This window comes from Mchenga conophoros, linkage group LG16, assembly GCF_057382185.1.
Source record: "Mchenga conophoros isolate Kocher_MC1m ecotype Shallow Benthic linkage group LG16, M_conophoros_male_GT1.1, whole genome shotgun sequence".
NCBI lineage: Eukaryota > Metazoa > Chordata > Actinopteri > Cichliformes > Cichlidae > Mchenga > Mchenga conophoros.
The window spans coordinates 2,715,535-2,740,481 of record NC_140541.1 but is presented as its reverse complement, the minus strand read 5'-3'; the positions used below and the strand labels follow the sequence as shown (position 1 = coordinate 2,740,481).

The window sequence follows — 24,947 nt, the reverse complement described above, 5'->3', positions numbered from 1 at the left end:
GAGCTCTCAAAGCACGGACCACTGCCTATAAAAATGGGCTCACATCGGGTGATATGACCAGCTACAAAGCAGCTTCTTATGGTTTAAGGAAGACTGTGAAAGCGGCTAAGAGGCGCTATAAGGACAATGTGGAGTCGCATTTCCAACACGGTGACTCCCGACGTATATGGGACCGGCTACGAAAAATCACAGATTATAAACCCAGCACTGTGAGATGTATGAAACCAGAATTAGCTGACGACCTCAATGCCTTTTTTGCGCGTTTCGAGGTGCCTGCTGTGGCAGCAATTCAGAGCTCCGCACCTGCCCCCGCTGCTGAACCAGCACCATTGATACTCTCTGAGCATGATGTGAGGAGAGCTCTGAGGGCAACAAACTGCAGGAAGGCAGCGGGACCAGATAGCATACCGGGACGTGTGCTAAGAGTATGTGCAGATCAGCTGACCACAGTTTTCACTAGCCTCTTCAATGCCTCTCTGGCTCAGCAGGTAGTCCCCACCTGCTTTAAAACATCAGTGATTGTTCCGATCCCGAAGAACACCCGCCCAGCCAGCCTAAATGATTATCGCCCAGTAGCCCTAACATCTGTAGTGATGAAGTGTTTTGAGAGGCTCATGAAACCCTTCATCAGTTCCCTCCTTCCTCCCGACTTCGACTCACTGCAGTTTGCATACCGGACAAACAGATCTACCGGAGATGCTGTAGCACAGGTCCTGCATACCACACTGAGCCATCTAGATGAGGGATGTGGGAACTATGTGAGAATGCTGTTTATAGATTACAGCTCAGCATTCAACACCATAGTTCCCCACACCCTCTCGGGTAAGCTCCAAGATCTGGGATTCAGTACATCTTTGTGCAGGTGGATTTATAGCTTCCTGACCACGAGACCACAGTCAGTGAGAATAGGGGATGTGTACTCCCATACACTCTCATTGAACATAGGGGCCCCCCAGGGATGTGTACTGAGCCCCCTTCTCTACTCCCTCTACACCGCGGACTGCACGGCCAGACACCCCACTAATTCCATTGTGAAGTTTGCTGACGACACAGTGGTGGTGGGACTCATCTCTGGGAACGACGAGACGGCCTACCAGAGTGAGGTGGATGGACTAGCAAAGTGGTGTGAGGCAAATCACCTCTCCATGAACATCAGTAAAACAAAGGAGATGGTGATCGACTTTAGAAGACAGAGAGGAGAGAAAACTCACACCCCAATTCAGATCTATGGAACCCCTGTGGAGAGAGTCTCCAACTTCAAATACCTCGGTGTCCACATCAACGAGGACCTCACTTGGAGTACACACACGGACTTCCTCATTAGTAAAGGCAGACAGCGCCTCTATCACCTGAGGCGTCTAAAGAGGTTTAAGATCTCCAAGAATATACAGAGGAGATTCTACACTGGTGTCATTGAGAGCATCCTGTGCAACAACATCATGGTGTGGTACGGGAACTGCACAGTACAGCAACAGAAAGCCCTGCAGAGGGTTGTGCGCACAGCTGAACGCACTATGGGAACATCTTTACCAGCACTGCAGGACATCTACGCTGAAAGGTGCAGATCCAGGGCCATCAGGATCATTAGGGATTCTAGCCATCCCGCCCACAAACTGTTCAGGCCACTGAGGTCAGGGAAGCGCCTCTGTAGCCTGAAAACAAGAACAGAAAGGTTCAGGAGGAGTTTTTACCCACAAACTGTGAGACTCCTCAACCAAAACACAAACCGGACAACATGATGGACAATCTCACACACAGTACATAATTTGCACTTTATCTTTCTTCTCTGAACCTTATCCGTACCTTATTATATACATCTGTACTATGTAAATATGTATATTTTTATAGTCTTCTCATTCAAATCATTACAGTGCAATATCTTGCACGTCATGGATATATATTTATAAGCACAAACATATGGACTTTTACATTGTTTTTTTATATATTTTTTTTACTTTTAACTTTTGTTTCTTTTCCTTTTTTTCTTAGCTTATGTAAAATCCTTTTTAGCATGTTTGCACAGTCGGGGGGAGTACTTTTTTAGCCAGAAAAAACATTTCACTGTATGTTGTACCAGCTATAACTACATGTGACAAATAAATAAAGAATTGAATTGAATTGAATTGAGCTCAGGTTGACTATTCCTGAGTTAGTTTCTCACCAAGTTGCCTTGGACACCGCCTGTGTTAACTCCCCAACTCCTGTACCTCCTATGTATAAGACTGTGGATGGTGTTTCTTCAGTCCTGAACTATGCTGCTCTCCTACCTGTATATTTAGAAACGGTCTGTGTGAATGCTCCTGTGTCCGCAACGGATCCCTTTGTGCTCTGTATTACTGACTCTGACTCTGCTAAACCTGGATCTTCCTGTGCTATGACTGTTTTAGAGACTGCTACTCCTAACATGGACAGCTTAAGGCCTACAGAGTTGCCAGGAGTGACTCGCCATGACTCTCTGTTCGCTATCATTGCTTCTAGCTCCACTAACTCGATTTTCCCTGTGTCTGTTTCTGTTCCTGTGCTTCGCTCTCCGCCTCCAGTTCCTGTAACCAGGGCAGCGCGGGCCCAGCTTTCCCTTGCTCCCGTACCAGTTCCTCGGGAGAGGGTGGCTGAGGTCCAGCTGGTCCCTGCTTCTGTCCCCAGCCTGGCAGAGGCGCCGTTCATCCCGGCACCCGTACCTGTTCCTCGGGTGGGGTTGATGGACACCCTGCCTTTGCCTGCTCCTGTTCCGGTTCCCCGGGTGAGGTCAGCCGTGACCCTGCCGACTCCTGCACCCGTCTCAGTTCCTCGGGTGGGAGCGACAGAGGTCCAGCTAGCTCCTGCACCTACACCGGCCCCCAGGGTAAAGGCAGCCAGAGCCCAGCTCGTCCCTACACCTGTATCTGTTCCTCGGGTGGGGATGGCTGGTGTTCGGCCAGGCCTAGCACCTGTTCCTGTTCCCAGAAGGAGAGCAACCCAGAGTCAGACACCTGCTCAACCACAAGCGCAACTACCACTACAACTGGCATTTCTGTCCATAACGCAGTCTGTAGCTCAGTTATTAGCGCAGTTTCTTGTTTTGTCGCCAGCCCAGACTTTAGCACAGTTAGCAGCTCCATTACCCATTCAGTCATCCGCTCTGTTACCACCTCAGTTTCTTGCTCCATTGCCTGTTTGGTTATCAGCCCAGTTCCCTGTTTGGTCACCAGCTCAGTCTCTAGTTCAGTTAGCTCAGTCACCAGCCGAGTTAATTGCTCAGCAACCCATTCAGACACTGCCAACCTCAGCTGGAAGCCTTTGTGAGCTTTCTCCGCCAGCTGAGGACTGCGTTGTGCTGACAAACTTTGGACAAACTGTTTGCTCTGCACAGCCCCAGCTGTTGCATCCTAAGCCGACTGCGTGCCCTGTGCAGCTACAGTTAGCGTCCCCTCAGCCAGAAGTCTCTGCACCTGCTGGCTCAGCAGCATCCGAGTCTTCGTCCTCGCCTGGTCCAGCCTCAGCAGCATCCGAGTCTTCGTCCTCGCCTGGCCCCGCCTCGACTGGTCCTGTGCCCACCGGGCCTCGGCCAGTACGCCTGACACTGGAGAGCCGCCGCTGCATTCCGCGCGGTCGGCCCCCTGAACTGCTCCGTCGTCTCCCTCGTCGCCGCCGTTGCCTTGCGCACGGCCGGCCTCCGGACCAGCTCTGTCACCTGTGCCACCCGCCTGGTCGGCCCCCCGACCGTGTGACCCATGAACTTTTGTGCCGGTGGGCTCTGGGTCGGCCCCCTGAACTTTATTTGTACTATGGTCTTGTGCTCCTGTGTTTTCTGTTGTTCGTTTTTGTTTCCTGTTCTGGTCCCTCCGTCCTGGTCCCCCGCCTCCCTTTGTCTTGGTTCTCGGGTTTTGGCTGTCGGGAGCCAGCCCTTGTGGGGGGGGGGGGGGGGGTACTGTCATGGTCCTGGGCCATGTTGGCCCAGTGTTCTTAGTTTTCTTGTATGTTTGTATTTTGTTCCCTGTTTAGGTTCTGTTTCCTGAGTTGCCCTGTTGTGTTGTTCCCTGAGTGCTTTCCCTTTGTGACTCTCACCCCCTGTGTGCCCCTCTGTGTATTCATGAGCCCTCGTCCCCTTTCGTGTTTATTCCGTGTCTCCCCTGCCCGTTATGTTGGTGTTCTCCCCGTGCTCTCTCTCCTCCTGTCTGAACCTCTGTACTTCCTGTTTCACCTCTACCGTCAGTGTTGTGTTCACTCCTGCCATGTCCCGTGATTATTATCAGTGTCACCTGTGTTCCCCGTGTGCTCCCACTTCCCTCGTTAACCCTCTGTGTATTTATGTCTGCGTCTCCCTCAGTTCTGTGTCGCGTTCTCCCTCATGTTGTGTGTGTTCCTCCCTGTGTTTCTTGGCGAGCTTTGTATTTAGTTTTCCCAGTTTAGTTTTGTATTTCCTACGTTCTGCCTCTCCAGCATTAAAGCTGTAATTTTTGAGTTCATCCCCGTGTCTGTGAGTTTTGCATTTTGGGTCCTCCTCCTGCCTGCCACACAGCGATCCATGACACAGACAGGAGAGGGTTTTCAGGAAACACTGTTAAATGTTCAGTTTCTATGCCATATGTTAAAACAAGATCTAGAGTGTGATTAAAGTGGTGGGTGGGTTCTTTTACATTTTGAGAGAAACCAATTGAGTCTAATAACAGATTAAATGCCATGTTGAGGCTGTCATTTTCAGCATCTACATGGATGTTAAAATCACCCACAATAATTATTTTATCTGAGCTGAGCAATAAATCAGATAAAAAGTCTGAAAAATCAGACAGAAACTCTGTGTAAGGCCCAGGTGGACGATAGATGATAACAAGTAAGACTGGTTTCTGAGTTTTACAGCTGGGGTGGACGAGGCTAAGCATCAGGCTTTCAAATGAATTAAAAGTCTGTCTTGGTCTTTCATTAATTAATAGGCTGGTGTGAAAAATTACTGCCACACCGCCCCCTCGGCCTGTGCTTCGAGGTTTCTGGTAGTTAGAATGACTCGGGGGTGTTGATTCATTTAAACTAACATAATCATCCTGATAAAACCAGGTTTCTGTAAGGCAGAGTAAATCAATTTGTTGATCAATTATTAAGTCATGTACTAACAGAGACTTGGAGGAGAGAGACCTAATATTTAATAATCCACATTTCACTGTTCTACTCTTTGGTTCAGATGTGGATACTGTATTGTTCTTTCTTTGTAATTGTTTATGTTTAAGTTGTTTGTTGCTGGTTTTTAGTTTGTTTTTTGTCTGTTTGGGAGCTGACACAGTCTCTATGGAGATGGGTTTTTCGGGGGGTAGCAGGAGGAGAGAAGCTGCAGAGAGGCGTGTAGGACTGCAACTCTGCTTCCTGGTCCCAACTCTGGATAGTCATATTTTGGGGGGTTTAATAAATTTGTCCATATTTCTAGAAATGAGAGCTGCTCCATCCAAAGTGGGATGGATGCCGTCTCTCCTAACAAGACCAGGTTTCCTCCAGAAGGTTTGCCAATTATCTATGAAGCCCACATCGTTTCTGGGACACCACTCAGACAGCCAGCAATTTAAGGAGAACATGCGGCTAAACATGTCACTCCTGGTCTGATTGGGGAGGGGACCAGAGAAAACTACAGAGTCCCACATTGTTTTGGCAAAGTTGCACACCGATTCAATATTGATTTTAGTGACCTCCGATTGGCGTAACCGGGTGTCATTACTGCCGACGTGAATTATGATTTTACTGAATTTACGTTTACGCTTAGCCAGCAGTTTTAAATTTCCCTCAATGTCGCCTGCTCTGGCCCCTGGAAGACAATTGAATGACTATAGACGATATATAAAAGAAAGTCATTCAATTCTATGTTCAAGGCAACAAAAGGTATAATTAGTGCTAAGTGCCAGATTAATGAGACACTAGAATTTCAGTAACAAAGACTACAAATTATAAACTATACACTCCTGGATGGGCTGTACCATTTAGAAAGCCATTACATTTCTCAGATATTTCCACCAATTTGATTACACCAACAGGCACAGCGCCAAGGTCCAGTTCAGTGATGAGTTAGAGGAGGTCAGGGGCTACCATCACCATCTGTGCCAATCAACGCAGCACAGGCCCTACATGTAAGCCTTAATAAGATCTCAATGGGTGAGTTATTTAAAATAAAATCTCTGTACTATTCATAGCTGTTGAGGGAAACTACCTAAAGAGAAAAAAACGTGAGCTGTAAACGTCCTTTTTAACGACGAATGGCCAAGTGGTAGCTGGATGAGCTCCACTTTTTGGTGCTTGTTTTCATTTTGATTCATTTTCCAGTTACACACTGGTGCTGGCTCAGTGATCTGTGCAGTACTGTAGTAAGCTAACAGAGTCATTTAACACAACATACTAAAAGGCAGAGGGTACCAGAACATACTTTTTATGAGTATAACATTTTTATCCCTAAAGTATTTGGGGGAGAGTATGATGCAACAACTGGGAATCCTGTAATGGAGCAGGAATGTGCCCAGCCTATCACTGGATACAGAGTACTCTCCTGCCCCTTTTCCACCCCTATTTGTAATCATTTACGAGTTCTCAAAGCTCTCTGCGTTATCACTTATTATCACATCTTACAACTTTGCAGAACCTCATGCTGCTTTTTAAGTGACACACAAAGAAACAACCAAACAAACAAAACTACAGGCAGCTTTCATGTTATGGTCATTTATTACAATAGTAATAATGGTAAATGTTGTTGATAGTAGTTTGGAAGAGCTCATTCCACAGAAATGCAAGTTATCAGCAGCTAAACGGTCAGAAACCAGTGAAAGACACTTCTCTGTGTAGCAACAGATCAGTGGGGCTTACTGCTGTGAAGATGAAGGGAAGGTCACTGTGAGCAAAACTGGCTATTCTCAGTGGTAGATAGCGTGTTCAAAACCTGACCTTCAGGAGTAATCTCAGCTAATGATGCTAATAAAGCTCTCTCATGTCCTCCATTGTTTCGCTCTCCCAGCCCGGCTAATCACGTCGTCTCTAAATATTTTCTCTCACACATTTTTTTTTTTTTTTTTTTAAATAAGGCTGATAGATGTGAAGGTCATTCATCATTTCAGTGACTGGTTAATGCTATCAGCTTCTGGCAGCAGGTTTAATCATCCTGGATAAACCTACTGGTTCATTATTCAATACTGCACATCTTGCACAGAATGAAATGTTATTAAAAAGTTGCAAAGCTGGTGGATTGCAAAACCTGCTAAGAAGAGCGTTTGGCTCCCATCTATGAGTGCTGCGAATCTAAGCGTACAATGAGGGAGGTGTATCATCAGAGCAAAAACTCTAATAACCTCCATAACCAGCTGCGCTACGAAGCTCATATATCATGTCAGGAATCACACCCTGACCTTAGCACTGAAAGTTAAATTACCTCAGCACACAATAATAGCTCCGTATTACAATAAATAATGGCTTTATAGCAAAACAAACAAACAAAACCCAAATTTTAAAAATCCCAATAATCTTCAACTTCTGCAATACAGCATAGGAAAATCTCCACCACTGCAGCTGCTGTATGAACGATGATTTTTTTACCCATAACTACGAAACCAGGTTCTGGTATCAGTATATTTTAGGTTTACTTGAGACAGGCTTTGGGTTGTTCGTGAGAGTTGCTGATGACTGAATAAGGAAGTAGAGAAAACTATTCAGCAGAAGAAGACAAATGGAATAGTCAGGGAGATAAAGGAAGTACACGGGAGGCTAGGCAGAGTTGTATCTGAGGCTGGACACTAAGGAAGAAGAAAAGAACTTGCATCGCTTGGCAGAAGAATTGAGCTGGAAAGGATGTGCAGCAAGTGCAGGATGGAAGAAATGGAAATGCACGAACAAGTGAAGAGAACGTGTTCCAAAGATGAAAAAACTCTCTGAGGAGCTGACAGATGAAGAAAACAACAGAAAGAGGAGGGCAGATGGAGGAAACTGACTCAGGAAGTATTACAGGATAAATGAGGAGGAAGTGAGGGCAGCTATGACGACATTGAAGAGTGGAAAGGCGTTCCTGTGGAATGTGGTATAAAGCAGTCTGCGAGAGAGGAGAGTGGACTTTTTCACCAGATTAAGATAAGAGAAGAGGTGTCATGAGAAGGTCACAGGGAGCTGCACTGTGTCTTTGTCTTTGGTGTGGAGACAGCATCTGACAGGAGAGGAGCTGTGCACTGCATGAGGAAGACAGATGTGGCAGAGACACATGTGAGGATGGTTCAGGACATGAGGACAACAAGACAGTGGTGAGATGTGTGGTAGGAGTGACTGATGGGTTCAAGGTGAGGGTGGGATTACATCAGGGATCAGCTCTGAGCACCTTCTTGTTTGCAGTAGTGATGGATAGTTTGACAGATGAGGTCAGGCAGGAGTCTCCGTAGACTATGATGTTTGCAGACAACAGAGTATCTCCAGAGCCTGAAGCAGCACAAGCAAAGCAGAATACATGTGTGTGAATGAGAGGGAAACAGGTGGGGACGTGAGCAGAGGTAATGACGGGAGATGAGCTTAAACACTTGGGTCAATCATCCAAAGCAAGTGCATGAAAGAGTGAAGAGAGTGCAGCAAGGGTGGAGTGGGTGGAGACGCGTGTCAGGGGTAATGTGTGATGGAAGGATAGCAGCAAGAGTGAAAGGAAATATTTAAAAAATGGCAGTGAGACCTGCTGGTGCATGTGTAACAGTCTTTATATGGTATCAATCCACTCGCCTCAAACATCAGTGCGACGGGGAAACAGGCCGGCTGCAGTAATCACTGCCAGAGAGAGCGTGCTGTGTGGGGCAGTGTGTGGACTGACCCGACAACGTTTCCATTCAGGAAATAAATCTGCATCGATCAACCAGAGACCAGAGTCTTCTTTAAAAACAGTTTGCTTGGGCCTGGTGCAGCAGGGTGAAGCAGAAAGATATGGTGGCGCTGACAAAAGAAAGGAGGCCAAGTTTAAGATACTAAGATTTTCTTTGGGAGTGACCAGAACAGACTGATTAGAAGAGAGTATTTCACAGGTACAACGCAGCTTTGGAGACAAACTTTGAGAGACAAGGTTGAGATTGGAAATGTGCAGGAGGGATAATGGATATACTGGACAAAGGATGCTGAATATGGAGCTCCAGTCAGGAGGGGAAAAGACATCTGAGAAGATTCACGGAGGTAGTGAAGAAGAATGGTGTGACAGAGGAGACGAGACAGGAAGAGATGGAGGCAGATGATCCGCTGCGGTGATTCCTAAAAGCAGCAGCTGAAAAAAGATGAACGTGGCAGTGATGGCGGGGGGTGGGCTCGGTTTCAGCGTTTCCATGGATGCACATGTGTGTGAAAATCAGCAGCAGTGACACTTCAGCATTACTGACGGTGGTCTCAGAAGGTGAAGGATAATTCACACTTTACACATTATCAGGGTGTAGATCAAAACGATCACAGCGTTGAGTGCACAGACTAGTTCTGTTAATTAAAGCTGAATTTGTCTTGAATCTGCCTGGCTGTTGTTGTAGGAGATGATAGTCAGTGATGACAGACAAAATAAATGTTGTAAAAAACTCCATGGTCTGAAACATTAATCAATCATTGCTCATCTCATCAATTTGATATGAGCATTATTATCGGGGAGTTCTTCATACTGTGAAGGCACAAAATATGAAGAGCATCTAAGGTTTAGTCATGTGACCGTCATAGTCCACCGGTCTCCCCCTGTGTGTGTGTGTGTGTGTGTGTGTGTGTGTGTGTGTGTGTACCAGTCAGCACATCTTCTGTTGCATGGACAGGGCCTCGTTCCTTCTTCTGTTTCCCACCTTTGCCTCCAGCACACCTGTAGATAACGAGTTCACCTGTTGACAGTCCTGCCATTAACGGCCTGCCCTTAAAATGCTCCTCAGTTGATTCCTCTCTGTCTGCATGAGTTACTGTGAGAGTTTCCCCTGTGAGGAGATAATCTGTGGACCTGTTCACAGCCCTGGACCCACTAACTCAGACTCCCTCTGCTGTAAGCATTGTTCTTGCTTCACTGTGACTGAACTTCAGCACATTGAGTTGATTATGCGCCATCGATCATGGCAGCCAATCAGCAAAGCAAGAAAAGATTAAACCACATAGACTTAGGGTTGGAAAGTATGTTGTTGATATTACATTTCAAACAAGGTTTTTCAAAGAATTTGCACAAACTATAACTGTTAGCATAGTGTTAGCATGAGCATCCTGAAAACGTCGCTCCAACTGAAGAAGGCAGCTGGTGGAAAGCCCCTCGTAATAAACCCGAAGTGGTGGTTGTCCCCTTGGAGGTGGTCTCGAGGAATTTTCCCATACACACCACTGAGGCAGGTAAACCTCTGTGAGAGATCGCCCCACGGCATCATGGTGTGAGCTATGGGGGAGGAAGAACTCTCCCATGAATGCTAAGGATCTTTATTACTGTCGAATCATAAATGCTGAGCTTGCTGGATGATTCATAAATGTGCTCCTGGAGTAATTCTGCCTCTCCTGGAAAGCTGCACTACTCCGAGTTTCTCCATCTTTGAATAATGATTTCTAAGCAGTCTCAAAGCCTGCTTCACTTTGCCAGAGAGGTCAGGTGTTTCTTTCAGGTGCATCGGTAATCAGGCCTGTTAGCAAAGCTGAGATTCAACGAGGTGTGAATAAGAAATTAGGATCTTTTTATCAATTTTATTTGGTTTTATATTAGAAAGACAATTATTTATTGTAATCACCTTTCTAGTGTTTAACATGCGGCAAATGTAATGAAAACCTCTATAAACAAAAAACAAAGTATAAGCAGAGGGTGGAAAAAACTTTGTGTTAATAATGTCTGACATGGCTTTGACGTGTGTGGTAGATTTGCTGTGTATATATGTATATATATTTGAAATTTGAATTCATGTGGAGCCAAGGCATTGTTATTCATTCAGTATTGATCACAGATTACGATGAACATTTGTGTGTATCTGAGTCTGATTTAAACTTACAAACTCTGCATCCAAAAATAAGACACAAAGTTCCATCAAAGCTCCAACACTCTCTGATCTATCAGAAACTGCACATGAATAATGATCCCAGGTATTCTTCGGAGGAAATAATTATTCAGTACATCTCTGACTCACACTTCAGCTTTCTGTGTTTTCAAAGGCACGGCGTGACTCTCAGTAGCTTCAGGTAAATCCAGGTTTCAGAGGGAATGCATGAAGCTTCAGTTAGAAATGTCATTTATCAGGTAAATATTCTTCATCTTGCAATCATAACTGCAACATAACCCCAGGTATCTCTCCGTGCTCTGGATTTACGTATCCTCACACTGGCGATCAGCCTGTCCATCAGGGTTGCAGCCATGTTTGCTGGAGTTCCCTCTCAGGCATGTGAGTATAAACACTGGGAAACAAGTATAAAGCACCATTTAAGTTGCAGTGCAGAGTGGCAGTGAGGACTGCAGTGAGACGTCACAGGTGAGTAACTGGTGGCCCCCCTCAGGCACTCACCCCTGCAGGTTGCCTCCCCAAGTGGGCGGTCTTTAACCATATTAATGAACTATTGTTAAGCTGTAATTCTAACTGGAGCACCATGGTGGAAGTGAGTCTTGTTCTTTGAAGCAATGTTTGATAAGTGTTGAATTACAGAATTGGTATTCCACGTCCTGCCGCTTCATTTGGTGTTGTCTTTCTGTTATTTGCAGTTATTTTGTTTAATAAAAGCTTCTTTTATAAAATGCCACGCCTCTGTCTTTAATATAAACCCAGTGTGCCTTTGTAACTGTAAAAACGTTTGCACTGGCTAATGTCATATTTCCTGGGCTGTACCTCTAGCCCAGGTGGTGTTGTCAGTACCATTTAGGTGCCTTCACTGGTTTTCTTTCTTCGCTGGTTTTCCTCCGTCACGCCACCACAGTATGAAGTCAGCGAGTGTGTACAGTCACACACAGACGTACACTGTAGGTGTCCTTTTATCCAACCAGATATCAATACTTAAAACAATCTAGAACATAAAAACTGTAAAAACAATGCTGCTAATAAATACAAATATGATACCAAGGAATAAAGCTGCGTCTAAAAATCGATGTTATTTATTACTGATGCTCAGGAAACACAGACATTACATGATATTTAAAAATAAGCCTCTCCTGCTGTTTGTGCACAGAGGTGCTGGGATCTCCAGGAATGGTGAGAGAACTTTCTGGAAAACTGGCTGGTCACCAGGCGGTGATGTCAAACCTCTGGATGTAGTCTGGATGTTAACCTACTCTGGAGCAGGACAGGGTGACAGCATAAGTAACCATGGTGATTTACCCCATTTAGGGTGGATAACTGTCTTTTTGTTTTGTTTTTGTTAAGGAATACTAGGGAACATTAGAACCTCTTGTTTGTTTGTCACTGCTGAAGCGAATGAATTTAGAATCTTAAATGATTCTGTTTTGCTGACCTTTCCTTCAGAGCTGTTGGAGTTTGGAGCCGTGCCTCATTTAATGTAAAGGCTATTCTTAGGCCAGGGACATAACACTCATGATAGCATCACCCTTACCGGCACAACCAGCAGCTTCTACTAAACACTGAAGTTTCTGTTGTGTTGTCATTTGTGGAGCATTTACATTTTATACTCTACTGTATTAAATAATGGAGCAATAATGCAAGTCCTGAGGAGTCAATGGAAAACGAGGTCTAGGCAATCCACACCTACTGGGATAATAAGCTGACCAAAGGAGAAGATGGACACCACTGGCATCGAGACCAGGAAGCTCTTACCATAAATGGAGAGTTTGACCCAATCCAGCACCTTGAGACTGTACGCTAAGAGGAAAGAAGGTGTCAGAATCACTATCCAGGATGAAACGGCAATGATCCATCAGTACATCAGGAAGATGGCCACAAGTGAGTGTGCTTGGTGAAAGCTTCAGGCGGCAGAAAGACGAGGCGCAAGAACGGGAACCATCATTGAAGGAAAATGCCCCTGCATAGCGTGTACAGACAGAGGAGAGCTTAAGTTCGACCAGGTACCAAAGCAAATCATTCGTACTGTACAAATAATGTAAATATGACGGTGAACCACAAAAGATTGATATCAAACTGATCATTTGACCCATATTACCTTACTTGCTCTTCAAGTGAATCAACAAATGGTGAAATGAAAAGCCGAACAACAACAAAGCTGTTTCTTTAAAGAGTCTTAGCTTACATGTGTTTATTTCATATTTTCAGTTGTTTCCCTCCACGGCTAAACAAACTCTCTAACCCAGTTTCAGTAATGTACAGATGAACACAACAATGGACATAAGGAGCTTCTTTCAAAGAAAAAACTCTGGTAGATGTTATTTTATATATTATGCTTTGTATGTTGTTCAGTATATTTCTATGCAAAACAAGAGGAATTTCTATACACAGCAGTATATTCACAGCTGAAACCAGATATTTACACTTTAGGGAGAAAACATAAAAATTTTTTTACTGTTAAACATCAATTTAGAGTAAACTTGTTTTGTTTTGGATAAATAAATATTGAAATATCTTTTAAATTAGTTAAATGTCAGAATAAAGAGAGACAGAGCTTCTATTTTTATCACTTTGATCAAATGTAGGAGTACATATACACTAAGTTTATTGTTAATTAATAAGAAACTCCAGACGATTCCATTCTGAGCTGAAGAAGCTTCTGATTGGTTAGTAGAGTCCATGTGAGTAAACTGGTGGCACAGCTGTGGATGCATATAAGGCAAAACACAGAGCCTGTTTCTGTGACATGGGAACATCAAGAGATGTCAACCAAAACACCAGGAACAGAACTGTGGAGCTCCATAAGTGTGGCTCAGTTTGAATACAATTTGGTGCCATTTACAATTAAGAAATACAGATAGTTTCTCTCTTTACTCTTAAAGTTAACAAATATGTTTTTTATATTTATCAATCTAAAAAAATAAACATTTAGTCTGATTTGATGTTACAATGAAAAAAGTGTTTTGATCTGAAGAGTGTTTAAATATCTGGTTTCCACTGTATATTTGATGATGTTGGTGTTTGGCTTGATTGTCAGCACAGAGAGAGAGAGGAGCAGAGATGAACAAGAGCAGGTGAGACTCACATGTTCGTCAAATGGTTGTTTACCAAAAGTATCAGCGTATCACAGGTCCTCATGTATCTCGTACCTAGTGTTTCTTTTTAGGTTTGTTATTTTTCAAATTCTATATTTATTAAGTTCTGCAGCTTGTTTGCACAACAAGGATAAATAATTATATAAACTTTTCTCAATCTAAATAGTGGACTTTGGTAGAATTAAAAAATAAGTGTAGTGCAGGTCTATGATGATTTTTAGTGCTGCTATCATCTAGTTCTGATTCTGGTTCTGTCTTGGTTAAGTCCTCAGTAGTCCTGATTTTGAACTGTTGTAGCCCTGTTTTAATTCCGGATCAGTTCTGGGTCTGGTTGAATTGGGGTTTAGTCCTCGTGTCTTGATACAGCCTGACTTTGTTCTGCCTCGCTGCTTAATTAAAAACTAGTTTAAGGTGTCCTGCACATGTGATATATTTTTGTCCTATATGAAGTCATTCTTTTTTTGAGCAAAACTCAAAACAGAGCCTATTAATCTTCTAGTCATTTCTAACCCCCCCGAAAAAAAAAAATCCCACATGCATACCACCCTGTAGGGCTAAGCCCCGGGTGTTTCAAATGTCTGGCTCCACCTCTGGTGCTGAGTGTGGCCTGGAAGTCCAGAGGTCGGAATGGGGGACGTCCCCTAGGGTGGTGGAGAGAGACCGAGCTGAGATCCTGTGGGACTTCCAGATACAGACGGACAAATGGGGGTGGCTAACAACTGGGAAGAGTAGTGTTGGAAAAGAGGGGGAAGACGATCCTATTGAATGAACACAAAACATTCTCATGGATATCTACGCTCATGAGGAAAAGCTATTTGAATATGATTACACTGAAATATATCAGCTCATTTAAACATAATAGAATTCATTGACGGTTAATCAGAATTGATATTCATATCACTAATGTCATATATTTACTGAATATAATGTTAAGCTTTGATAATATTGTATTCATAGATATGGTGCCCTGCTTTGAGATCAACCTTACAAATTCTTCTGTGGTGTGAAAAATGGATTTTGAGTACTCAGTCTCCATTTCATTACCTTTTGTTTTTATAAAATTAAATTTATATGAGATTAAGGTTTTTGGTTGTGTGCTTGTGTGTGTGTGTTTGCATGAGTGTTTTGTTTTTTACCTGCCCGGGGATTGCACATGGAAATTAGCTGGTAGCTAAAACTGGTACAAAGCATTTGTTTTTCCCCCTTTGTGATTAATGTATTTTGTACGAAGTCCCTGAAAGAAATAAACACTTAACAAACAAATGGCTGCTTAGTGGTTTGGTGAATTAGGGCTATACTTGCCGTGTTATTGACAGGAGATCTCATTACAACAAAGAAGCATGCAGAGATTTAGCACAAAGCTGCAACAGACTTCTCATTTAAAGTGGCTATGTAAACAGAATAGATGCACCTTTATATCTGAATGACATGAATATATGTTGCTGGATTAAAAAGTATAAACTCCAGTTTCTTTTTAATAATTTTCCTTTTTTAGTCCCAGTTTGATTAAAGTACCAAATCTAAATGATTATGAAGAGCTCATGGTTTGGGTTCACATTGTTAACTAAATGCTAAAAGGCAAACTTCTCAAATCAGTAACAGGCTTCCCATCTGCTTTCATAATGACTATTGTGATTGGTGCTGCAACAGCAGCACAGTTTTATTCTCATGGCTTCTGATTCAAATTCAAATTCAAATTCAAATTTTATTTGTCACGTACACAGTCATACACAGTACGATATGTAGTGAAATGCTTGGACAACTGCTCGTGACCTAAAGAAAACAAAAAAGGAAAAGGCTATGAATAAGAAAGGAAATAAATATGAAAAATTAAAAAGGGTAAATTCAGTAGTGGAGGACGTCTTTCAGCCTAGAAGAGTCAAAGCATCCGTATGTAACGAGATGGGACTGCATGACTAAAAGATATTCTTTGCAGAATATCTGATCTAAGGCAAAGTCACTAACCTCCTTCACTTCATGCATTTATTTACATGTTCCAAATGTAATAACTGCTCACAAGCGTAACCTGCCTGCTGAGTAAGCTGCATATAGATATGACAATAGCAAAAGATCAGCGTCAATTAACAGAGACACATAAAACATCATGAAAGAGTTGCTCATTTAACGGGAGTCCTTTAGCAATCTTTTTCATTATGTTGCTGCTTGGTGCACTTTGTCCACTGATGGTCAGACGTGATTGTTGCCATTCATCATTTTCCACCTGCCTGAGCCTGAGCCACATTCATCACTTCCCACCTGCCTGAGCAGAACTAGCCTGCAGAATCACAGAGCCCAAGTGGGAAACGGAAAATCACAGTGATTGAACGTCAAGGGAAGCGGATGTCAAACTGGTATTGGCCTGGAATGACACACAGGCCCCTTGCTTTCTCCTGTCACTTTAAAGTGGTAAGTGACCTTCAAAATAGAAACACTACACCATTACTGCTGTACTGTGACAGTCTGATGGTGAATGCTGACAGATGAGCAGTGGGGCGCTGAGGCCGCCGGAAAGCAGCTGGATTATTAGGTGTGACCATGAAGACCTTGATGAACTCGGTACAGTAAAATCCAACATGCATTGCTAGCTGAATGTGTTTGTTTGTTTGTTTGTTTGTTTGTTTGTGCAAAGAAACAAGAAACGGACTACTGCTATGGTGATAAATATAATCATCCCTTTAAACGTAAAATCGTATGTGCCTTGAGGCGACTTTTGTTGTGATTTGGCGCTATATAAATAAAATTGAATTGAATTGAAAAAGAATCACCTGACATATTAACCTTTGAACATCCACCAGGTTGTTACTGGACTGGTTGCTATATCAGGCTTTTCTACTCTGTCTGAGCACTCAAAGCTAACTCATTCACCATCACACCCATTCACACAAGCACCCTGATATATGATGCAGAATATAAAAAAACTTATTTTACAAAGGTGCTCGTATTGTTCCCGAGAGCACTCTGTTACATATGTATTTCTAGTGCTTTCGTTTGAAATGGAATCAGGCCTGAAGGAAAATCCCTACTGAGATTTCTCTCACCTTCATTTTTCAGCACACCTTCAAGGAACTAGTGGAGTCCACACCTCAGTAGGTCAGAGCTGTTTGACCAGTGGGGACAAAAACTACATTAGGCAGGTGGGTAAAATGGTATGTCTGATTAGTGTGTTAGAGCAGCATGGCGTTGTAGCAGCAGAGTGTTGAACTGGCCTGTGTGGAGTGCAGACCTTTCACCAGCTGAACATATCTGGCATGTTGTAGCACAAATAATACGCCAAAGATCCAGCACTGCTGAGCCAGTACAATCATTCAGTAATGTCCTGTATTATTTACACTGGGACAACAGTAGTGCAGTAACTATGACCTGTTACTGCCCTGGTATGTAAGACTCTGCCTGTTGCCTTCATATTAAATCATTTTTTGAATAATCATTTTTAAAAATATTTCTTCACATTATTATGCAGGCTGCAAGTAGAGGTGACATGGGCTGCGAGACACAGACATTATAATAATTGTAAAAAATAAAGCTGGCTACTTCGCAGATTTCAACTATCGCAGGTTATTTTTAGAGCGTAACCCCCCGTGATAAATGAGGGACCACTGTATACGATTAGCAACTTATTGTATCCTATTTTATTTACATATTACACAACATCCCTATTATTTTATTATGTATTTTGGGTTGTATATTAAGATCCTCACATTGTCATTTTCTTCCCTTTCATGTTTACAGTATAGGTGATCTGGTCTATTTCACGTACTTTTACAGTTTATGCAACAGTCGACACGCTGCAGTGTACTCAGTATTCCCCACCTTGACAGCCAATCCCAGCTGCTGTGGTGTAATATAAATGCCCTCTTGTCACTTATCTTCTTTCCTTCAGAATGATGATGATGATGCACGGATGTTTGTGCACAGAGGTCCTCAGAAGTCTGACGTATTCAGTCTCTGTCCACCTGGTTGTTATTTATGGATGTCGGCCATGAGGTTTCTATAATCTTTATTTAGGACAGATGTGTGAGAAAGGAATGTCTGGTGTGTGCTAATGAAAGTAATCATGCTGTTATTTTTGAAAGCTTTATGTTTGGTTCTTAAAACCTTTGCAGTGCACTCAATCACGTTACTGTCTGCAAGTATCGCGTCTGGAGTCACATCCTGGGCCATCTGACCTCAGGTAATCACATGAATCACATGATAGGGTGGGGCCAGGTTTCCCAATGAGCTCACCCTAAACCCTGGCTGATTGTGACCCACACCCAGTTTCACACCTTGGCTAATGTGATTAGAGGATCATCAGGGGGTCCTTTGTCCCTATTTGGGGGGAAACTCCCACTAGGTTTATATCTGGGACTCTCCACCATTTGACCTTAGAACTGAAGAAGCTTCTCGGATGAGAGGTGAAACGTCTTCAAGCAACTTAAAGAAGTCCAGACGCTTTTCTTTGCAAGCTCCTTTGACTACGACGACCTGGATGACTGAGAACCTCTGCAAGTATCATTTTCAAAGACCTGTAAGAATTTTGTTGCATTTCTGCTGCTTTGCTCCTACTTTATTCCTTTCACTAGGCTTTTTTGTTTGTTTGTTTGTTAGTTTGTTTGTTTTGGGGGTGTTGTCACATGACACAAACATTACTGCAGTAGATTACCACAGCTATCTGAGTCAGGCACTGAAGCTGTGATTGTCTTCATTCTTCCATTTTTTGTGACTTTAATAATCAATTGTCCAATAAAATATGTATTAGTAAAATTCATTTACAAATAATTTATTTAGAAATTAAATTAATAAAGTAATAAATTATTATTGTTATTATTATATAAAATGAATTATAAATATAGAAGTAATTAGTCCTTTAATAAATGCCTTTAACAAAGTGAAGTATGGGGACAAAAGGGGGGAACATAATTCTCTGTTGCATCTCTCCTGTGCCGGTTTCCCATACCTGCAGCTGAGGAATGGCAGAGTACTGACAAGGACACAAGCCTCTGTGTTTTACCGTACAGCATTTCCAGAGAGCAATGACCGCTCATCAAGATCAGCCAGAGATCAATCCCATCTAGAGCTGTGGTTGAGACCAAGATATGGGAACAGACAAAATAATAAATACCTCAATTTCAGGTAGATGATGAATAGAGACTGTGACAGCGTTCACATTCCTGAGCTGTCCTGTGGCTCGTCCTGCAGAACTGATAAATCCAGCTGTGCAATTTCCAGAAACGATACCAATTCACAACAAGAAAATGTATAATCTTAGAAAAATACTGGCGTATATATGATGTGTCTGTCAGAAAGGGTTCAGGGAAATGACCATTTTCACTTTCTGACTCCGTGTGTCATCGTTGCATTTTGGCTTTTCTTCACTTTATGTTTCATTCAGCTCAGAAACAGAGTTTACATTTTGTTAAAGAAGGTAACTTATATCATCATCATATCAACCCTTTGTTCTCATATTAGGACATTTCTTTAAAGCTACTTTCTGTTCAAAAGGACTTTGTTACATTGGTTTATACTTGCCAGATTCAATTAATCCTAAATAGCTAATGAGGAAATAAATAGCTAATTAATAACTAATTAATCCTAAATGTGGCTGTAGTCATTTGTGCTGTTTTCTATAACTTAATCCTGTAAAAATTATATATACACAACGTGTAAGTGCAAATTGAAAGAAAACATCCATTGGCTCAATACACTTAATGGTCCCAGATATAATTCATGAAACAAGTAAAAGTACAGATATGTTCATCCACAGACGTCCTTCTTAATATTTTTAACCAGCTTTTGGGCATAATTGTAATTGTGGGTTGAAAGTAAAACAGATTAGGAGGTAAAGTCCTGGACACAAAGTCAAACATCACTGAAGAGGTGTCTCCTGCATGTAGTCCAGGTGTGGGCAGCATGGTGCCACAAAGGTGATTCCACCAGCTGGTGTTTTGGCTTTGGACAGCTAATGCAAGTTAAAAAAAAAGTTGTCTCCTCTAAATTGTATCAATGTCATGTGACTTGTGTGACTGGAGACATGGCCACGCCCCTTTACGTCCTGCCTGCACCACTGGAAGGAGATGTCTGCCTCAAACTTGTACAAGAGAAAGTAAGTAAAATACCTCAGTTAGTATTTAGTATTAGTATTTAGTATTTATTTATTTATTGTCATTGTCAAGAACAATGAAATTGCGTTTGGGGCTTCCATACAACCCAAAAAAAAGAAGAAAATAATAAATACCCCTTAAAACCCAAGTGTACATATTTAACCCAGTGTGACTCCAATGCAATAAGACAATCCTTAGCAATAATGTTCGTAGAAATTCAGACAAAGACCTGAGAAACATGACAAAATACAACAATGCACCCATTCAATATTATTGTACTGTGAGATATGATATCAGATATGATAGTTATCTATTTAAGAAAGAGGGGGGGGGGGGGGGGGCAGGAGGGGGAAGAGAATAAAGATATGATGCACCAATGCAGACCAGTTCATTGCTATTAAGAAGTTGGATATGGTTATTGTCCGTGAGAGGGGGGCAGAGAGTTCAGGAGCCTCACAGCCTGTGGATACAGGCTGTTGGCCAGTCTGGATGTTCTGGCCTGTATAGACCTGTACCTTCTCCCTGAGGGCAGCAGATGGAAAAGGTGGCGCGCAGGGTGATGTTGGTCCCGCAGGATACTGTGCACCCTCCTCAGACAGCGAGTGGGGAAGATATTACTGATCTCTGGCAGACTTGTTCCAATAATTCTGCCAGCTTCTTTCACCACCCGCTGGAGTGCTTGCTGATCGGCCTTGGTGCAGCTGGGGAACCACACTAGAAATCCATACGTCAGAACGCTGCTGATGGCACAGTTGTAGAAGTTCAACATCAGAGATCTGGGAATGTGTGCGCTCCGCAGTCTCCTCAGGTAATAGAGGCGCTGTTGGGCCTTCCGTACAACTGAGGTGATATGATTGCCCCAGGACAGGTCCTCGGTCACAGTTACCCCCAAGAATTTAAAACTGCTCACCCTCTCCACCGCCTCACTGCCAATGAAGAGAGGCAGATGGTTGTTATGACCCCTCTTCCGGAAATCTACAATGATCTCCTTGGTCTTTTTGGTGTTTAAGACCAAGTTATTGTCGTGGCACCATGACTCTAGTTGTTGCACCTCTGTCCTATAGTTTGTCTCATCATTGTTGGATATAAGTCCGAGCACTGTGGTGTCTGCAAACTTAACAATGAGATTGGACGCGCAGGAGGAAATACAGTCATGGGTGAAGAGAGTGTATAGCAGAGGGCTCAGAACACACCCCTGAGGGGCACCGGTGTTGACCACAAGGGTGGAAGAGGTGTTCTTACCCACTCTGACACTCTGTCTACGGTTAGTGAGGAAGTCCACAATCCAGTTGCACAGAGAGGAGTTAAGTCCCAGTTGGTGGAGTTTGGGACGGAGTTTGTATGGCCGGATGGTATTAAAAGCCGAGCTGTAGTCTACAAAGAGGAGCCGTGCATAGGTGTTCCTGTGTTCCAAGTGCTTCAGTAATGTGTGCAGCACTGTGGCGATCACATCCTCGGTTGACCGGTTCTCCCTGTATGCAAACTGGTGCGAGTCCAGGGATGGTGGAAAAGCAGCTCTGATGTGTTTAATGACCAGTCTCTCCAGGCATTTGGCGGGAATGGGGGTAAGAGATATTAATGAAATATTTTGTACATATGTTTTCTAAAGGGTCTGCTACTAATATATAATGAGAATTATATGGCTGCCTGAATTAGTGATGGTAAATTTGATTCTTTTTACTGAATCAAGTTTTAATGAGTCACTCACCAAAGTGAATCGGATTTTTGAGTCATTTGATTCACTGAGTCAGTCGACCAGAGAGTGCAAAAAATGTAAATTTTCACTCAAACTTAATTTGTTTCTCTTTACATGTAAATCCCACTGCTAAGATGAATGATTCTAAAAAACAAAACAAACTATTTTATAGAGCAAAAAAGAGCAAAAACATTTCTAAAATTAAGCAATTTCCTATCAAAATTGCTTAAAAAACATTTATCTTGTTTATTTTTATTTTATTAGTATTTTCCTTAAATGTGTCAAATATATATTTTCTCATCTAAATGTCCACTGAGCTATGAGCCAGGGGGCGGTAATGCGCCTTAACATTGGTTGCCAACCAAGAAGATTCAGCACAGGAGGGAGGGGGTGAGTAGCTCAAATGTGATGTTAGCATGTTAGCAGAGCGTTATCTAGCTTATTTATAAGCTAGATACATTGCTGCTAACAGCAACAGGGATGAGTCAGTGAATCAGTTGGGCTTGTGAATCATGATTCATGAGTCAGTAAAGTGATTCTCGAGTATTGAACGATTCGTTCATGATTCGCGCATCACTAGCCTGAATCTTTTCACCATAAGAAGAGTAAATGTAAGCACAGCAACATTTGTTGCCGCTAGCATAACACATGTTATGCTAGCTGTCAGCTATGCTAGCAGGTTTTAGCTGTTTATTCTTTTACCTTTTGTTTTTTTCTTCAAATTTGTTGAAACTGGTTCATGAGACTGTGAAATCAATATTTAGATTTTTGTCACTAATGGTACCCTACTGCCATGGCTAGCAGGGCAAGCTGTGTTGAATTTAACGAGGACCTAAGGTGCTGGCAGCTGAGATGCAGGTGAGTTTTATTGAGAAGGTGGTGATACAAACAGAAACGGCGAAGGCATGGAGGAAACTAAGCAAAACCTAACTGGAAAAAACTAACAAAACAAACCTGAAACCTTAACTGGCGACCCAGGGAGATAACTCAGGGAGATACACAGATGATCCAGCAATGCACACGAGAAAACACAGGCCTTAAACACAGGGTAATCAGGGAATGGAAGACAGGAGGGAGACATGGCTGGGATTAATTGGACATAACAAGTGTCTCGTTATGTGAACAAAATGTTCACAAAAGGCACGAGAGCGCAGGGAAAATTCCAAAACAGGGTTCATAAAACTAAGAAAAACAAAATACCAGAGCTGAGCGAACAGAATGTCGAAAACAAAAGGTTCATCAAAGGCTCAGGAAATGTTCGAAACACAAATCATGTCATGGTCTGGGTGTGTGGCTGTAAAATTGGGCAGGGCCTACAGCCCCCCTCACCTGAAGCTGATTGAGGCAATCAGGTTGGAGGTTTAAGCTGCTTGCTGACACTGCTTCCTCGCCAGTTCATCAACTACCCTATGTTGGTAACCAGGCCTCATGCTTCATGTTCATGAATCTCGTGTTCTAGTTACTCCAGGAAAACTCCATCACACTGAACCACTTGTCTTGGAAATCTGGTTAACCCGCCAGCTCTCGGAATCATCTCCGTGCCTCACCTGCCTGCCCTCCTGCCCTTACACCACCTCGGGACCTTCACCACTCAGGACAGCTGCCACACTCCACCTAATCCACCTGGACCGCACCACCTCTCCCTCAACGCTTCCATCTCCCACCTGCACAGTAAGACGAAGATTTTCATAGCTTCCACCCTCTCCAGAACTCCTCATTGGCTACCGCTCTAACACTGCTCTCCTCTCTTCCAGTACGTACCTAATCACCAGCAGCTGCCGTTGCTTTCTTGGACCTGTCCCCTTGCTTGTCCCTCTCCCCTGGCCAAGACCCTCACGCCCCATACATCAGTCAGTGGCCTGGAAAGCAGTCGGCGAGGTGGCGTAGCAACCGCAGGACCAGACGAGGCAGGACCAGCAGGGCAAGCCGTGTTGAATTTAACGAGGACCCAAGATGGCATACAGTATGCACTGCTTGTACCTTTTGCACTGTTTTTAATGAAGGATTAACATCACAAACATTTCAATTCAGTTTTGCAATTTTCAAGTTTTACCCCACTATTTTTCAGTTCACATGCATTTTCATTACCTCCAATTTTATTATTTAAGTTTTTCGAGGTACAGTAAATACTTACCTGCACTGATTTGTGTTCTTGCTGAATAATACTGCACACTCATCTGGCTATGGTGCTCAGTAAATGTTGAGTCAGTCTAAGCTATTTCCACAGTGTGAATTATTATTTTCTTGTCAGCTTTTTTTTTTTTTTTTTTTTTTTTTTTTGTCGGTTCAAACATTCGTAGCTCCGTGGTTATTTAGCTGTTTTATGAGACTGTGAAATGCAGTAATTGCATTCTTGTCATTGTTAGTTCCCTTTCAGTGTGCATTGCCATTGTATCTTTATGTATCTAAAAGTTCTGAGTACACTTGTAACCATGCCTAGTTATAATATGTCACACGTCATTGGTATTCTTATTTATTATATGTGTAAATAGGTCAAACTGAAGAATTTGTTTAAATGTAGACTATGTGGTTTCCCATCTGCAGTTGTTGCCGAGTATAAAACATTTTCACTAACATAACCAACATGAAATAAAAAAAATTTATAAACATATTAAGTGTACGGAAGTCTAAGGAGTAAATGCATGCACTTATTTTGCAGGGAAAAATGAGGGATTAAATGGGTTAAAGTGCAGCGAGGTCATCATCTGGAAAGCTGCAATATCCTCCATGAACATGGTGAAGAGCAGATGCAGCATTGTCTACAACCTACACTCAATTTAAAACAAAGTCAACCAAAATATTATTTGTGATTTAACAACATAACTTTATGATTTCTGAAAATAATGAGGCTTTTTGGGAAGAGATCACCCACATTAATCATGTAAATCAAGGTTTTAGTTTTTGTCTGTATTATTTTATTAAATGGTAAATGGCCTGTATTTGTATAGCGCTTCACTAGTCCCTATGGACCCCAAAGCGCTTTACATATCCATCCACACACTGGTGATGGCAGCTACATTGTAGCCACAGCCACCCTGGGGCGCACTGACAGAGGCGAGGCTGTCGGACACTGGCGCCACCGGGCCCTCTGACCACCACCAGTAGGTAACGGGTGAAGTGTCTTGCC

The 24,947-nt window shown here is 42.8% G+C and overlaps 1 long non-coding RNA gene across 2 annotated transcripts; it reads left to right on the top strand.

The window, feature by feature from the left end:
- Positions 1–23,228: 23,228 nt before the first annotated feature.
- LOC146556091 (uncharacterized) lies at positions 23,229–24,684 on the top strand. Of its 2 annotated transcripts, XR_014889005.1 has the most exons (3): positions 23,229–23,491; positions 23,575–23,783; positions 24,480–24,684. It is a non-coding gene; the product is annotated as an uncharacterized LOC146556091 (long non-coding RNA). The 2 variants fall into 2 exon arrangements; XR_014889004.1 differs by lacking the exon at positions 24,480–24,684 and having other exon boundaries at positions 23,575–24,431.
- Positions 24,685–24,947: the final 263 nt, after the last annotated feature.